The sequence below is a fragment of the Neofelis nebulosa genome, chromosome 15, assembly GCF_028018385.1.
Source record: "Neofelis nebulosa isolate mNeoNeb1 chromosome 15, mNeoNeb1.pri, whole genome shotgun sequence".
In the NCBI taxonomy this organism is placed as follows: Eukaryota; Metazoa; Chordata; class Mammalia; order Carnivora; family Felidae; genus Neofelis; species Neofelis nebulosa.
Genome location: NC_080796.1, coordinates 25,056,641 through 25,069,641, shown reverse-complemented (window position 1 = coordinate 25,069,641; position 13,001 = coordinate 25,056,641).

Sequence of the window (13,001 nt, the reverse complement as noted above, 5' to 3'; positions counted from 1 at the left end):
CTAATTATAAACGTGTCGTTAGGCAGTAGTGATTCTCATCTTTTCTAGCACCATCCAGATAATTAGCCAATGAGACGTATTTACTGAGTATCTACCCTATCTCACACACGATGCCCGGTGCCCAGCGTGTGCTGCTGAGTTAGACAAGCTGCTTCTTCATCGCAGAACCTGGCATCTTATGGGGAAAGCCAGACATTGAGTCCATCGTTACCGGGGTGAAGAGAACCATGAGAGAGAAGTACAGGATGGTGGGAGTCACTAAACTTACCTGTGGGTGTTTAAGGCCAATGTTGCAAAAGGCCCTCCCTGATACTTGTCTGTCTTGTGACTCTATAGAGGCATTTGGGGTAGGGTAGCAGGATGAAATGCTTCATGGTGCTCAGCCCAAGCACTCAACCACTTTTTTTCCCTCTCTACCACGTAACTTTAAATAGATGTTCTCTCTCCTGCCACCCATTATCCCCCAAAAACAGACGTTAAGTGTCTGCACACTTAGTAGGCCCTCTCACAAAGTAGTGATGAGAGCAGTTTCCCCCATACAAGCAGGAACTATCTGGAGGTGAAGACTGTGGCAGTTTTCACACATGGCCACAAATTGTTCGAAACCCTCCCCCTAGACGTGTGTTCTATGGACTCTCCCGTTGAAGCTGGGCAGGTTGACTGTTTTAACCAATAGATTACAATGGAAATAATGCTGTAAGTTCCCAGCCTGAGTCATAAAAGGCCCTGGGGCTTCTGCCTCCTTCTCTGGAACTCTTGCCTTTGGAGCTCTGAGCCACCGCATAAGAAATTTGAGGCCACCATGCTGGAGAGTCACGTGTAAGCACTGTGATCCACGGCTCCAGCTGAGCCAGCCTTCTAGACATTCCTGCTGAGGCACAGACATGTGACTGAAGCTGTCTTAGACCCTCAAGATTAGTCTCTCTGCCAGCTGCATACCACCCAGCAACTTCTATCAATGTCACATGGAAGAGAAGAATCACCCTGCCAAGCCTTGCCTGAATTCCTGACCCCAGAATTATGCAACATAATAAAACAGTTATTGTTTTAAGCCACTAAGGGGGTCTGTTAAATAAAGGGGATCGGATCAGTGGCCAAAAACAACCTATTCCAGCCAGCCAGTGACGGAGCTTCGAGGTCGCCCTCCCCTAGGCATGAACTCACCACAAAAAGGAGAGGAAAGTGTAGTAGAAAGTGTAGAAAGTGCAGGTTGGGCTATGTATGCATAACATGCTGAGTCTCTGCTCCGACAGAGGAGAGCAAAAAGAAAGATGGCCACTTCATCCCAATACATCTGAGCAGGTGAACCTCAGAAACTTACATGGAAACCCTGGGTTGAGGGGCGGGGATGAGTGCTCCAGGGCCAGCAAAAGAAAGAAAGAGAAAGGAGAAGGCAATTTGGAATCTAAAAGAACTATTGGAAGGGAAGGGTTTCTTCCAACGAGAGTATTTCTCTGTCCCTTTGCATTTGGAACTTCCCGGATGTGATGTGCATATCCCACACCTAATGTGTGCCAGGCACTTGTGCTAAACGCTTCACTGCAAAATAGTCTTCAGTCTTCACGGGAGTCTTGTGAAATGACTACTCTTAAGTAAGCGGAAAGCAGAGTGTCAGAGACTTGATACGACGTGCCCAAGGTCACAGCTAAGGGCAAGTACAGGCATTTCAACCACAGGTGTCTGACTCTCACCGTGAAACCATACTGCCACTGCCTCCTAGGAGTTTCTCACTGTGTTTCCTAGAAAGGGAAAAACTCCTCCCGTTGAGATTTTTCCAGGTCACTGGCCTGTTACCCTATCTCAGGCAGTAGGAGAGAAAGTGGCTGGATCAGTGCAAACTTAAGCACTACCGTTAAGAAAACAGCTCAGAGTGCAAACGAAGCACATTGTCTCTTTTTGTTTATTTGGTCTCGGCTTGGTGTGTTGTCTGTCATATGACTGTAATGCAGAGCTAAAAAATTGTGACTCCTGCTCTGTCTGTTCGGCGTAGCCCTGTATTGGGCTTTAGTGGTTCTTTGGCCTGGTCTCTGTGTTGCACATACGTGCATGGTGACACCCGATATCTGAGAGAGAACTTTGGGAACAAAAACCTTCTGCCCTTCAGGGCAGCTTGTTGATTCAGGCCCAGCTCTGATTTTGATAACTCGCAGCCTCCAACCCTCCTCCCGTCAACAGTGCCTAATTTATTGTGCCAATTAACGAGCAGTTTAGCGTCAAATGAAACCTCAGCATTCTGTAGGATGGCTGACAATTTCTCTGGATATATGTGGGACTCCAGGATTTGGCTCATGTCTGCACTTTTCCAAAGTGAGGGAAAAAAAAAAAAATTCCTCCTTGTTCTGGGACTTTGCAGTGTAGGCTATAATTGGATTGATTCCTGTAAGAATGGGCAGGTTTTGACATCATGTTTCACCAAAAGTGCCCTTTGTTAGAGTTTATGAATATGCCTGTTGACACAGCGCTGTGAATCGGGTGTAACTGATCCCTTACAACCTTTCTAGGTAGAAGAACCTCAGCTATGTTCTGTGCTTAACAGTTGGGAACAACTTCCTTTGTTTAGAAGGATTCAGATGTCAAGTGACCCTGAGGCTATTGCTGCCCCATGGGTCAGACAGTGCTCTGAGACCTACCGGCTTAGAGACGAAACCACCTCACACAATGCCCTGGTGATGTCGCAGGACCTAAGTGCCCAAGAGTAAGGCTAGATTGGACATGCCCTCACTGCATTTGTCCTGGTGACTATTGAGTATAACATGGTAATGCCTACAGTCCTCAAAAGCCAACTGTCTGTCCTCAGATCCCTTTTCCAACCTTCTGCTGCTCTGCTCCGTGTCACATAGAGATGACTCTATTATAAACTACATTTCCCAGACTCTCATGTCAATAGGCTTCCAGTCCAGTGGGATAATAGAGGCACTTGGAGGGGGTCCAGGACAATGGAGGTGCTTGGGGGAAGACTGGAGGACAGGAGGAGGGAGCAAGCCAGGGTACCTCTCCCTCTCTGACTTGGATAGTGTCTCTAGCATCTCCCTCATGATTCCAGCTGCCTATCTGGTCTCGGAACTCCTCCGGCTGTGCCGTGATTACAACTCCCTTCCGGTGGCGCCACCTCCTGGGCTTCGGCAGCACTATCTCATCTTCTCAAAGTACGAGCTGCTTCCTGCTGCTCATCTTTGGGTTTCCCCACAATTCTCTATATGCCCTTTCTTTTATTCCAAAACCTTTCTAATTGGAACTTCCTCTGTTGCATTACCTAAAATGTGTGCCGTTTCCTGACTGGGTCTTAATATATACTTCAAACTAAAAATTATTACATATATATCATTTGGCACAGGAATGTTGTAGCTCTTCAGGGTGATGATCTGGAAGATGAAATTTTGATGCTAAAAGTAAAATTTCTATGAACCCTAAGATTGATTACAGGGTTGGAGAATAGGTTCCTACTTGAGTGCTAAATTTGGCCAAGTGGTAGTGGCTGCCTGTGATTTGAAAAGAATTCTGAGGATGCATCTGTATCTAGCCAGAGAGAGTGATGAGATCCATGATCAGTGCCTCACGTGGGTATGGAAATGGTGAATAGTAAGATGTGTGCCATTCTTTTGTTCACCCTAATTAGCCGAAGCAGAATTGGCACAGACTATCTGAAATCGGGACTATTTAGGAAAATCTATGATGTATGCATCATATATCGTATATAAATTATGATACGTCCAAAAGTGAATACAGGTTCATTGTGCACTGATAATGGAAATAGAGTGAGAACAAAAAACACATTTCTGAGGCCTTCTGGCCCCATTACTACATAATCAATTTCACAGCATTTTACTTATGTTTTCTGAACGGCCATTTTCATTTCTAAATCTGTATTTTAAGATAGTCTTAATGGTGTTAATTTGGTATGTTAAGTGGCATAAAACGAAGGATTTCAAAGTCTTCATCTGTTTCTGCCACTTGAGCAGTGTATCAGTTAGGATTCAGTTAAGATTTCAACAGGGAGAATTTAATATAGGGATTTGTTTAAAAGATACTGGAGGATCAGAAAAGCAAAAATATTTGAAACCCCAAAATAGCACTAATAATGACTGTAGGAAGCAGCCCCTACCCTTGGGCTAGAAGAACAAAGAGGGGAAGTTGGTTTAACAGAAGCTGGATGCCCCCGACGAGGAGAGGTTCTTTGCCCAGTGCTGGAAGGTTCTTGTGAGAACATAACGAGGCAGGTTCCTCAAGCACACGTAGATAACGGAGACCATAACGCGGGGCTATTACCACGGTGAAAAGCCACTGGTAGGATGGCATAGACACAAACAGCAAGCAGACAGGAAGGAACCAATCCCGTCTCCCTCCACCTTCCTTCCAGTCTCCTCTCCTGCCCCCTGTGGACAAAACCTAACATGGAACTGACAGACAAAAAGGAAGCCATGTTTGCAGTTTTCCAAAAGCAGCATTGCAAAGCAGGATACAAAAGGGTGGGTTTGAGCTGAGACACAGTAGCTAAATAACCACACAGGCAGCCTGAGGCTTGCAGGAGAGGATGCTTTTGAAAGCACTTAGCACAATGCCTGGAACACACCTCGTAAGCATCAACAGGAGTACTCCCTGGCCCTCTTCTGTGCCCCTTGGACACTAAAATTGAGCCAGATTTGTCCCTGATGTTATCAGTAGCTTTCTCTTGATAACATCGACAACATAGGGTAGCAAGAAAACATGTTCTAAGTTCATATTTATGCATTCTTTTTTATGTGACAAAAGATCCTTTCGTATCTTCGAAACGGAGCTTCCTCTAAGAGGGTTTATCCTGTTTAGTGAGATTTCTTTTGTTGCTAAAGAGGCTGTTCTTGTTTTTTTAGGTTTACTTAATTTTGAGAGAGAGACAGAGACAGTGAGCGGGGAAGGGGCAGAGAGAGAGGAAGAGAGGGAGAATCCCAAGCAGGCTCCATTCTGTCAATGCAGAGCCCAGTGCAGGGCTCAAGCCCACAAACCGTGAGATCATGACCTGAGCCAAAACCAGGAGTTGGATGCTTAACTGAGCCACCCAGGCGCCCCAAGAGGCTCTTGTTTTTAACAGCAAGTAACGTGTGTTTATTGCTTATTATGTCCCAAGCACTGTCTGAGCACCTTGGCATGGCTTCTCTTGTCTAATCACCCCAACGAGAACCCTATGCACAGATGCTGCGACTGTCTACACTGAACTCAGAGGAAACTCAGAGGTCCTAAGTAATTTGCCCAAGGCCACACAGCAGCTAAGTATGCGAGCCACAATGCATCTTTGGGTTGTTGTTGTTGTTGTTTTGTTTTTTTTTTAATGTCTATTTATTTTGAGAGAGAGAGACACAGAAAGGGAGAAAGAATCCCAAGCAGGCTGCCGCCCACGCGCCCCTCACAGTGTGTCTTTTTTTTTTTTTTTTTTTTACCGCATGCTGCCGTGTGGCTCGCTTGAGCCACTTTCCGTCTCCCCTGGAACCTGGAATCTGTCTTAGGTCTCCACGGTGAGCGAACTGAACTAAACTAGCAGCAAAATTTGACCGTTCTTTGATCTATTGTTTTGTTTTGCCGATGAGGGGGTTGCGGTGTTTCTTGCGTCCAGCACAGCAGACACGGCAACCTTTACACGTCCGATCGTGCCTCTTCCCCCGGGGTCACTGGCACGGAGTCAGTGCCTGCTGCGGAGAGGCATGACGGTGGCACAGGGCCTGTGCGCTTTCAAGGCTCCTTGTGACACGAGTTTGTTGGCATTCATGGAAGTGGGACTCCTCCCTGAACTCCCCTCTGAGCCCACGGGGTTTTGATCTAACTGGTATAAGGCGTAGGTCTCATCCCCACTCTCTAGCCTGGTGGTGTTCTCAGACAGACCATTCAGCTACTCGGTGTCTATACAGTTACAGAATGGAAGCGTTCCACGGCACTCTGGCTCCACCATGTCATCTGCTGTGTCTACACCAAGGTCTGACTGAAAAGGCCAGTCAGCCCCCTGGACCCTCCAAGCCGTCTCACTCCAGGGTATCAGCCAGGGGAAGAGGTCTTGATCCTCACCCTCTAGGCTCTGTGTCCCTGGGCAACTGGGGAGGGATGTGAGGAGGCCCGTGACGGAGGTGTTGGTGACGGAGCTGACTGGAATGGGAGGGGGGTGACATAAAGGAAGGGTGTTTGGTTGCCATGGCAACACCAGCAAACACTCCAAAGAGAGGGTGTGGTCCAGGACTTCACGAAGTGCCACCGGCCTGGAGCAGCCGCTGGAATGTCTGAGTGTGGCCGCGTTCCTCCCCACAGAGCCCGGGGCCAGGCCACCAGCACGGACGGCCGGTACCTCTCAGGAATGCTCAGGATGAAGACGGGCATGGAAAAGACAAGCAGGCCTCCCAGGTGTGGGTTTTCCTACCCCCAGCCACAGAATGGGGGCCTTCCAGAAGAAATTTGGAAAACTCCACAGAGAGCCAAAAGCGACTTGATCGACAAATTGGTTTTTTTTCCCCCAAAACTCTGAGGCTGACATTCTTCAGGGTATGAGCAGGCACTCTGAGAGTTCTTCCCTGCAAACGTTCACTCCTGTTGCCGCCTGCCCTCCTCTTCCAAAGTGGTGTTCTCACCGGGGACACGGACCTGGGATCTCGAAACCCTCAGTCTGATCAAACAGAAGACGGGGTCTTGGCACGGGTGGGCAACGGGAATGTGGGTGACAGTGGGATGAAGGGGCAAGTCTGGAGAGATGCGGAAGCAGAAGAGACGAGACCACAAAGGCAGTGACGGGGTGAGGCCAGCAGGACACGAGGAGTGGATTCAGAATATGTGAAAGCTTGAGGTCAAGGCAGGGTCTTGTGTCCAAGGCCCAGGGGTTAGATGAGGCTTTTGCTAGCAAAGAGATTCGTGAAAACAAAGAAACAAACAAACCCGGTAAGAATGTGACCGTGGGCTCAATGGCTGGCCGGCCAAGTTGTCTATAGGAAAGAAGGCCTGGAAGGCCCGCTAAAGCCTGGAAAACGAATATTGCCAGAATTGGCAGTTGGTAATTGTGACCTTGCTTTCACCCCCAGGTCTTGCAAGACTCAACTCTTCCCTTCTCCAAATTCAAGTCTTTTCCCACGCAAAATATAGCAGGAGTGGAGACTGGAAATAAGTGGTGATATTTTAAGTGTATCTGAAATGTTAATAGGGTGATATTTGACACTTCATTGGTAAAGAAGGAAATTCATTCATTAGCAAATGTTGATTATTAATAATTATTTATTGCACTCCAGGTAAACTGGCTCTGTGGTACATACTTTACGTTCACTATAGTTAGTCTGCATAAAACTTCTTTAAGTTGGGAACTGTGGTTCCATTTTACAGATGGGAAAACTGAGTCTCAAGCCACTAACTTGCTCAACATCACTCCACTTCATCTCAGGTCAAGATTTTATGCTTTGAGAAAGGAATTCACATGGAGCACACTTTGCGTGCCAAGCGCTCTCAAGGGTTACAAATGTTACCCAATTGAATGTGCATAACAACTCTGCAATATAAACTCATCCCCCACTTTGCAAATGAGCCTTGAACGGTTCAGTCTTCTATCTAAGTTCTCCATGAGCTGAGAGCCCATTCTAAGTCTTGATTCGGAAGTCTATACTCTTTGAAAGAGGTAGCATGAATATGTAAGTACCTGGAATGTACTTTGAGAGAGTCAAGGGGTTGAAATACACGATGCCTTCGTACCTCTGGGAGCTTCATTTATATCTAGAGGGAAACTTGCTACTCTCCCCGAGCCATGAGCATTGCCTGGGGCCCTCTTTATTGCATGAAGGTAAATTGTCTAACTCTAAAATTATTATGGGTGGAGACAGATTGCTCATTTAATGAGCATGCTTCCCAAGCAGAGCTCTGGGACATGCTCTGGCATTAGCATTACCCTCTGAAATCATGGATAAATTACATTGTCTTGCTGACATCGTTTTTTTTAAAAAAAATTTTCCTTCCTTTAATACTTGGAATTGGGGTCACATTCTAACTATTTAATCTGAGGCCTCAAACTGGCGCACAGCATAGCTTTTTTTTTTTTAATTTTTTTTTTCCAACGTTTTTTATTTATTTTTGGGACAGAGAGAGACAGAGCATGAATGGGGGAGGGGCAGAGAGAGAGGGAGACACAGAATCGGAAACAGGCTCCAGGCTCCGAGCCATCAGCCCAGAGCCTGACGCGGGGCTCGAACTCACGGACCGTGAGATCGTGACCTGGCTGAAGTCGGACGCTTAACCGACTGCGCCACCCAGGCGCCCCAAAATGAAATTAAATTTAAAACCTAGCCAAAGGTTCATAGAACACTTAATTGCACGCATGCACACACGTGTGTGTGTGTGTGTGTGTGTATGTGTGAGAGAGAGAGAGAGAGAGAGGGCGCACAATATCAAGCAGCCCTTTAGAATAACTCACATCCTGAAAGTGCGTGGAAACTCAAAACCCAGCCAATCACCAATCATCATCCTCAATATTCTGCTTCTTCTGGTCTCTTCTGTATCAGGGACACTTCTGTTTACCTTGAGTAACAATACTTACAACAAACATATATGATATAAAATGCTAATCCCATGGCATGTACTTTATGTTCATTATAGTAAATTCTGCATGAAAATTCTTTAAGTTGAAAATTATCATTCCATTTTAAAGATGGGAAAATTGAGTCTCCATCCATTAAGTAACTTGATCAAGATCATTAAATTTCATCTGCCTGGTAGCCTCTTAGATTCTCTCTCTTGCTTGATCAGCAGTTACTGCTTCTTCCCAATCCTTGTGGACTACACATCTAAGACTGAAATGTGCATATGTGTTAGCTGGGCTAAAGCAGGCCTCAACAGAAAACTGACTGACGAACCCTGAGTTCAACAGTCAACTTGAAAATGAGTCGTTTTGGTACTCTGCTCTCACAATCCACAATCTTCTATGTTGCCCTGCTCTCATCATCACTTTTTGGGCTATTGTTAAAGAACCAATCAAAGCATAAATTTCAAGGGGCCACGGGCCCACCCACTGCCAACCCCAAACACAGCATCCTCTTTTCTTTCGAGCCTCACATCCATAAAAATCAGGGTTGAACTTAGTCTAGCAAATTCCAAGGCTTTATTCAGGCGGGGCACTGTGCAAGGCAGTGCCAGAGATTCCAACCTAAGTAAGATAGTGCTTCCAGGACCACCGTGGAGAGATGTGACCTTGTGTCCTGCTCATGGTTGCTTGATCCCAGGGCCAGAAATCAGGCCTGGCCTACCTTTTTTCAAGCCATGGTCTCTGATGCTGGTTGGCTTTCACTCAGATGAAAGCGTGCTGTTTTCTCCTTCTTACAGGAGTCATCAAATGACCTAGTGCCGCTGAGTTCACTTGCCTTCAAAGAGTTTGATCTGGGGGGAAAGGACAAGAACACAGCTAACAGGACACCAGTCAACTAGATTGACTCTTGTAAGAGAGGACAGGAAGGGTTCATGGATTCAATACATCTCATCAAAGAGGGGAATGAAGAAAAGCTTCGTGAAGTTGGAGAATGGCAGAAAGGACTGAGGAAATGAAGTTTGAGGCACGAGGAGGCAGAGGGAAGGCAGTCCAGGGTAGGGAACAGGACAAGCACAAGCATGAGGTTCTGGGGCCACAGAGACATTACTCTTCAATGGGAGGGAGGGAGCCCTGGATCAGAAAGAGTGAGAAGTCAGTGCAGTGTGCCGGCCATCTTGACACCAATTTGACCAGGAAGGACATGCGGCGTCTATGACGTAACTGCACTGAGGCATCGGTGACCTGATGGGAGCTGAGGAATGACGTGGACCCCACGTGCCAGTGGGTTGGGGGTAAGAGGCAGGAGAGGGGAACTTGCCTGGGAACATCACTGTGGTCTGTTGAGGAGGCGATGGCAGCCAGGGGGAGAGCAAGGCCAGTGGGAAGGAGGAGGACAGGTGAGAGTTCCACAGGAAGGGGATGGCTTAGGTGCAAGCACAGACGAGCCGCTGTGGGAAACACTTTCCCTCTGAGGACTAGCCAGGGCCATCGTCGTGGCCAAGGAGACCCTCCAGGACCCCTCCCGATCCCCCCATCCCTTCCCTCACTCTGCCCCGGCCACATTGACCTCAGTGCTCTTCTGCAGACATGCTGAGTTCTGTCCCAGCTCACATCTGCCGTTCCCTGTGCAGACTGGTCTTCTCCAGGTATTCACCCGGGCTCCCTCTCTCACCTCCACGTGTCTCCAAGAAGCATGCTCTCACCTTCCCCACATGAACTGGCACCTCCCTGCCCCCAGCCACTACTTGCCACCTTATGGCACCTGAGTTTCCTTTGTGGAACTCCTCGCCAGGGGCATATATGTTTCCAGCTGCCTCGTCTGTCTCCCACATCTTTCCAAGCTCCATGAGGACAGAGACATTGTTTTGTTCACCACTGTATCCCTAGTGCCTGGCACAGAACAGGTGCTCAGTAAATATTTACTGAATGAAACAGGATCACCAGCTCTTTATTTTTTTGTTTCACGAAGGTCACAACAGTCCGGATGTAAAATATATGGCCCTAGGCGATGGTGAGCTGTTTCATAATTAGATTGATTCGTGACAAAGCAGGATAACTCATGGAGGAAAATGCTAGAGTGCATTAGTAGTCTTTTGGAGACCCCTTCATGCCCAAGAACCTACAAAACTAAGTACTGTGGTACTTATGTTTATGGGTTTTATGTGTGTGGTTTCCCCAGACGGGGGTGTTCCATCAGAGCTTAGTGGGTTAACGCACACACCTTAGGGTCAGACTCTCAGGGTGCAAATCCCGACCCTGCCATTTGTTAGCCGGGCTGCTCTGGGCCTCTGTGTATCTCTCTGAAAACTTCTCATGTCCCATTTTTGTTAAGTATTCCACTCCTCAGTTACTGTCTGAATTCCCGAAGTGTGGGTCCCAGTGGTGACTCTGTTACCTGATCTGTTAAAAAAACTGCATAGGCTTTATGGAAATTATATGCCAGTAAGAGACCTTTTATTTGCTTTTTCTTATTGCTGGTTTGAGATTTCTGGATGTATAAATTTGTATACAATTTATTAAATTGAAATTCTCCTAAAGTAGAATAATATAATCAAATACTTCGCTAGGCGTGATGTACCCTTACTTTAACCATGGGACATAAGTGTCATGATTAAAAAAAAAAAATGATGTCCAAAGCATATTTTAAAAGCAAATGTGAATGAGTCATCTGTGTGACAATCTAGAACTGTGCTGTCCAATATGGTGTTCACTTAGCCACATGCGACTATTTACATTTAAATTTTTGGAACGGAGTAAAATCTAAAATTTAATTCTTCAGTCGTCCTGGTCACCCTTCAGGGGTTCAATGGCAACACAGGACTAATGGCTATCATTACACTGGACAATGCAGATAGAGAACATTTCCATCCTTGTAGAAAGTTGCATTTAAAACTTGATGCATTCAGCAATTTAATGTTTTGGTTTTTTTTTAAGACAATAACCAGCATCCCACATAGCTAGTGCAACTTTCCAGACATAGTCCAAGTATCTGGAGCTTCCCGGTAGTTTTGCCAACTCCGAAGATTTCCCCTTAGCCCACTTCATTTTGCTCAGTGCCACTTTCACCACCATCTCCCTACAATCCACGTTGCTTCTCTCTGAATCAGTAGGTTAGGACATCTGACAGCCAAACCACACGGGATTCTCTTAGCTGCCCTGTCCTGAGAATATAATAATCATGGCACACATCTCGGAGACCCTCTGATGTCCAAGTATCAGAGTGTTTGAGGATTTGAAGCGTCTTTAAAAGCCATTCAAAGACACTTCCCTCGCGGTGTCTGGGTGGCTCAGTAGGTTGAGCGTCTGACTTCGGCTCAGGTCATGATCTCATGGTTCGTGGGTTTGAGCCCCGCGTCGGGCTCTGGGCAAACAACTCAGAGCCTGGAGCTTCCGTTGGATTCTGCGTCTCCCTCTCTGCACCCTCCCGCACGCATGCTCTGCCTATATCAAAAATAAACATTAAAAAATAGTTTTTTAGAGGCACTTCCCTCATCTTCTCCACTGGCAAACTTCTTGACAGCTTAGTCTATACACATTGCTTCTGGCATTCCCTCCTTCCTTTCTTCCTGTCTGCACTGCTCAGGCAATGTGCTAGGCATAGGGCTGCAAAGGTAGATATTTAGGGAACTGAGGCTCAGAGAGGTTAAGTAACTAGATGACAGATCTAGTTAGTGGTATAGTCTGAATTCAAATTCAGATTTGTTGGGCACAAAAGCTTGAGCCTCTTGCAGATCACCATGCTGCTGCCCACAGATTATGAGCCATTAATGCACCATAGGTACTAACCTTCAAGGTCCAGACTCAGTCATCCCTGCCCCTAGCCTCCCTCCAGCAGATCATCCACCAAAGTGGAAAAGGCATTAGCAGCGTTAATACGCAATGTTTCCCAGAGTGGAGGCTACTTGGACACTTTAAGAAGCTCTGGGATCCCTCTCACAGGTCACTCTTTTTTTTTTTTTTTAATTTTTTTTTATGTTTATTTTTGAGACAGAGACAGAGCATGAGTGGGGGAGGGGCAGAAAGAGAGGGAGACACAGAATCCGAAGCAGGCTCCAGGCTCTGAGCTGTCAACACAAAGCCCGACGCGGGCCTCAAACCCATGAACCATGAGTTCATGACCTGAGCTGAAGTTGGATGCTTAACCGAGCCACCCAGGCGCCACTCTCACAGGTCATTCTTAAGGTGATTGATTCACCACCAACAAAATCATTCCTCGAAGTCATTTGTGTCCTAACACAATGTGACTTACTATTCAGAAAGCCCTCTGACCTGTGCATATGGAGTTGTGGTATGGGGAAATTCTGTAACTTTTATAGCCTTTTGTGAGATTTAAATATATGACTTGTACATGTGTAAACATTTTTGAAAAGGCAACTGCCTTCTGATAGCAGTTATGGGGAGGAAAGGCAAATTGATACATGATTGGTGGTCATTAAAAAGTCAACACTCTCCCTTTATTTATTATAACTTTTTTTACATTTGAATAAATGAC